Source organism: Schistocerca piceifrons, chromosome 4 (assembly GCF_021461385.2).
Source record: "Schistocerca piceifrons isolate TAMUIC-IGC-003096 chromosome 4, iqSchPice1.1, whole genome shotgun sequence".
Lineage (NCBI taxonomy): Eukaryota > Metazoa > Arthropoda > Insecta > Orthoptera > Acrididae > Schistocerca > Schistocerca piceifrons.
This window is the reverse complement of record NC_060141.1, coordinates 580210880-580216443: the sequence shown is the minus strand read 5'-3', so window position 1 is coordinate 580216443 and position 5564 is coordinate 580210880. Positions and strand designations below refer to the sequence as shown.

General features: G+C 42.2%; 1 pseudogene; it reads left to right on the top strand.

The window, feature by feature from the left end:
* The first annotated feature begins 962 nt into the window (after window positions 1-962).
* On the top strand, window positions 963-1080 carry LOC124796542 (annotated as a pseudogene).
* The last annotated feature ends 4484 nt before the right edge of the window (window positions 1081-5564 follow it).

Here is a 5564-nt window from a genome sequence, read left to right as displayed (position 1 = left end):
TTCGTCGAATGCGCTCATATCAGATACGACAGGAGCCTGATCCACTTATGCTCCGGCGTGCTGCCCAGGACGATAGACGAGAGTTTGCCTTGTGCTAAAAACAGCGCGAAGCGACCAACTGCAAAATACGCGTTAGCGCTCTGATTGGCCGGCACCGGTCAAAACTCTGACTTTCATGCAAGAGATACCTTCACTTTTCAGTTTTCAAAGATCTACCGCTCCACAGAACAGAGTCGCCTGGTGACTGATCGTCTGTAGGTTGACAAGTGGCTTACACGTCGTGCGGGAGTGTACGATATATGAAAGGCCCTCGCTACAAAACTACCAACTTCCTAGCTATCCGAGTAAAAGTTGCAGTATATTGTATACCTACCTATTATAAGTTACGGGTTGGTGGTAAAAGATAGCTCCATGATTGGTGTTACACTAACTGCTGACAAAACTTCTGTTTTTCTCGTCTTATTGAAACTGTTTCAGAATTCAAGTGCCAACTATGTAGTACTTCTAGCCGTGCTTCATCAGAAAAAGAGAGAATTTCAATATCAGCTTCTAAATAATGCACAGATTGTCAGTAACACTACTGACATCGAGCAACAGTCTTCCCACAGACACCTCGCAAACTTTACGGCACGATGTTTTCTGCACAGTTGTAAGTGCACCGCTAAGCGCACTACGCCTGTCAGTACGGACTAACCATTCTGTGTCCATACATCCAGACTTCAACGTCTGACCTGCTATCCGGGAGAAAATAAGCGTTAATGGCTTGCTCTTGCCACATGCACTTGGAAGTACTACCTAACCTAAAAACGTGCTGCTTTTAATAGCTATAATTATTATTCTGCAAATGACTTAAATAATCAATATATACTATAAAAGTAACTGTACGATGTGCGAGCCTCTAAAACTCAGATACGAGTCCCGGTACGAACAAGAGAGTTACATGATGTGGTACCACTCTATTGGCCAACGGCCCTGCCGTGGTGATAACACCGGTTCCCGTCAGATCACCGAAATTAAGCGCTATCGGGCTGGGCTAGCACTTGGATGGGTGACCATCCGGTCTGCCGATCGCTGTTGGCAAGCGAGGTGCAGTCAGCCCTTGTGAGGCAAACTGAGGAGCTACGTGATAAGTAGTGGCTCCGGTCTCGTAAAACTGACATACGACGGGGAGAGCTGTGTGCTGACCACATGCCCCTCCAAAGCCGCATCCAGTGACGCCTGTGTGCCGAGGATGACACTGCGGCCGGTCGGTACCATTGCGCCTTCACGACCTATTCGGACGGAGTTTAGTTTTTTAGTTTTAGTTTAGGTAGCCCTCTATCCCCCATCCATGAAGATGATTCCCATTTTTACCCGAAGGACTTGCTTTTGGAGATATCAGGACTGGGAAGCTTCGCCATCTAGAAATTTCTAGAACATTCCAAAACATTCGGAAGTATTCGAGAACAGTTCAGGACATTCGAGAGTGTTCTAGAGCATTCCACAACATTCCAGAATGTTTCGGAATGTTCCACAATGACCTGAATTTTCTGGAATGTTCGGGAATAATCTCGAACATTCTAGAATATTCCAGAATGTTCGGGAACATCCCGGAACATCCCCGGTCATTGTGGAACATTCTAGAATACTGTTGAATGTTGTGCAATGTTCTGGAACATTGTGGACCATTCGAAGTCTGTATGTTCTGGAATTCGCTGCTGATGGGGCTACCCTTTGTAGCGGTGTGTAAAGCAAAACCCGTCGTGGGTTCGAACGTCAGTTTCTTATCAGTGACGAAGGGAGGAACCGAAAAAGTAGTGAGTAGTCAAACTGATACAGTGGCAGAACATAAATACAAAACAAAGTGTGAACAGTGTGTAAAGTGTTTTTAGCCCATTTGTTAATAAAAGTTGATTTCATTTACAGTTTAGATTATGCCCAAACGTAAAATAGCAGGAGATCTTCCCAGTTCTGAAAGAAAACGGCGAAAACAAAAAGAACCGCGAAAAAACGAAACAGACGAAAAGCGCTAAGCACGTTTGTGTTCCCAACGAACAAGAATGAGCACAGTAAGAAGCAGAGAAACCAAAGAACAACGAAATGCATTGATTGAAGAATCAAGAATTACGACACAATCAGATAACAGAAAACTGCAAATTCAAGCCAACCATGAAAATATCGCCATACGAGAAGCACAGACAAGTAAAACTACAACCTAACATATGAAGCATTCCACTACGACCCGACGAAAGAATACAACAAACACAAACATGTCGTAATGAATAACGTGTGCCAATTTTGCAACGCGAACAAATTAAGTAGAGAAATATAATGATTCTGTTACATGAGTACAAAAATTCGATTACCAACAGTGGGAGCGCCTCCGCAGGAATTTATACATTACATGACCGAGAAAACTCCACAATCAAAACACCTTCTTCAAAATATGAAAGCATACAACGCCTTCTTCTAAATGACTTTCTTCGGGGCCAGTTCGATCAACACTAACACAAATGAAATCGATTATTTTTTTCCATCCAATGACAAATCTATCACAACATCGGATGATTACTACAAGCACCCAACGAAGACCATAAATTTCTGGAAGTATATTTCATCGGAAAGGAAGAAACAGAACTTGATCAACGATGCACAAATGTCAAAGGATTGAAACGAGAAGTAGTCCAAGAACTGCAGAGCATCTAACATGAATACAATCAAATGGTTCATATATTCAAAACTACACTAGACCAAATGATTTCTGGTGACTATAAAGTAATAGTTCGAGCCAACAGAAGACCACCTGGAGGACACGAACGTCGATTTAATGCACTTCAGATAGACGAAGTCGCCATCGTCGTTGTGGACAATGAAATCCAAAGCCGTGAAGTAATTGTACAACTAAGAAGGACTACGACGCATTGCAGAGACATACAGTTTATATGATGCCTTCCAATATCCACCAATATTTCTGCACGGAGGGGACAGATATCATTTTAATGTGAAACAAACCCAACATGAAACAGCCGTGCGAACAAACAAAGAAGTCACATCCAAGTAGATCTATGCTTACCGCTTAATAATCAGAGACGATGAAACAGAAAGGCACATTCTCTACGTTCGCCTTTTATTCCAACAGTTTCTGGTAGATATATGTATGCAAAAATTGAAGCGGATCGAATGCTTTACACAAGACTGACTCAGAAGAAACTACGCACAGAAGAATACATCCACCTTCGAGACGCAACTATAAACGACGGAAACATTGACGACATAGGAACAATGGTAACCTGACCCTCATAGTACATAGGGAGTCCGAGCACAAGCACGAACACTCTCTAAGATGCCTTGACCTACATAGGAAAATATGAACGACCAGACCTCTTCATAACATGCAAATGCAACTCGTCGTGGCCAGAAACCAAAGAACAAGTAAGATGCGGACAGGCCACCATGCATCGATAAGACATAATAGCCCGAGTTCTCTGACAAAAACAAACGAGATTTATTGAAGTCATCACAAAATAACACATCTTTGGAACCGTTAGATGCCAGATGTACAAAATCGAATGGCAAAACCGAGCACGGCCTCACTCACACAGTCTTATACGGCTACACGACAGAATTCACCCCACGGAATTTCCTAACAGAATTTTTCGGTCCACAAGGAGATCCGCTACTGTACGACATAGTAGTGAAAACAATGATTCACGGACCATTAAACTCCAATTCGCCATGTATCAGTAATGGAAAATGTACCAAACAATATCCAACAACACACAACATACAAACCGGAGTTGATTGGCTATCCTAATTACAGAAGAAGGTCACCCCAAAACGGTGGCTTCATAGCAAAAACATGAATACGAGGCAGTGACGAACAGGAAACAGACAATCAACGGATAGAACCACATAACACACTACTTTCCAAAATGTGACAAGTACACATAAACGTAGAATACTGCAATTCATTGAAATCCATCGGATATGTATGTCTGTATGTGAACAAAGGCAGTGACAAGGCAGTATTTCAAATAGCCAAAGAAGCGAACAACAAAACAGAAAGGACGAGATCCTCATGTATCAAATGGGAAGATACATCAATGGTAACGAGGCAGCGTGTTGGAATTTCGGTTTTCCCATACACGAACGCGAACCAACCGTGCAACATCTAGCAGTACATTTGGAGAATAGACAGAGTTTACTTCACAAAAGGGACAGCTTCTTACTAACGGTGCCAAACGGATCCATTCTCGAAAACATTACTATATATCGATGTCCCTACCTATCATACGTGGAACACTACAAGAAAAATCCTTCAACGACGAAAACAAGGAATTCCAGAAAAAGATAATTCATGAAACATGTAAACTGACGCATCAAGCCGAGTATACGCCGTGCATCCGAAGAACGCCGAATGTTTCTGTTTCTGGATATTGCTACACGAAATACGGGGACCAACAAGTTTCACAGATCTTAAGACTGTTGATGGTTAGCTATGCCACATGTACAGAGAAGAGTGTCAAGGCTTAGGACTACTGGAAAGTGACAGCCACTGGGAATTCACACTACAAGAAGCCTCAACACAGCCTCAGCTGAATAAATGAGAGAGTTATTCGCCATAATTCTAACAACATGTAAACCGGCCAACCCAAAACAGCCATGGGACACCTTCAAAGACCGTATTAGTGATGACATGCTGTACCGAATCCGACAAGCTCGTCCTGAACTGACTGAATTCAACGACGACATATTCGATGAAACATTCATTCGCCTATAAGATAAATATTTAACAATAAATAACCAGACCTTAGTACAACTTTGGATGCAAGCACCACAAAAAGACGTTATCAGTGAGCTAAACTTCGAAATTACAAAGGAAACAAGCTACATCAACGAACTACTTTAATAGATTACTCACAGCCAAGTCCTCAGTGACAATCAAAAGGAAATTTATAACGTTAACATGGACCGAATCGACAACAGCACTGGCTGAATTATTTACTTGGACGTGGAAATACGTGCTAAACAACACATTGCACTTGCACTGGCGTCACCCGGCATTGCAGTCACACTTATGGAAGAAAGACGAACTACCCATTCCGCCCTACAACTACCGCTGAATATAGCCGAAGAAAATTCCCGATAAGTAAAATCCCAAGAGCATCTGGACGTATTGAACTTCTAAATCAAGCTAAAATTATCTTGTGGGACGAATGAATAACGGTACATAGAAAAATCACTCGAAGCCATCGACGGACCATTACAAGAGTGGCGAGGAAACTCTGAAGTGATTGGAGCAGTTCTACTCGTACTCTCAGGAGTATAACTTACAGTTATTCCCAAGTCTGCACCAGCAAACGAGATCAATGGGTGCTTACCAAAAAAAAAAAAAAAATCGCATTTCTGGCCACACATACAAATATTGTGACTAACAGGAAATACTGAAAGACGATTCAACAGCTCATTTTGCTCAACAACTTTTACAAACAGGCGAAGGTACATATACTGCTGGCCAGACGACCAGCCTCATTAAACTCCAAAGTGATTTTTCCAATCAGAACTGGATATTGGAGAGGACAATT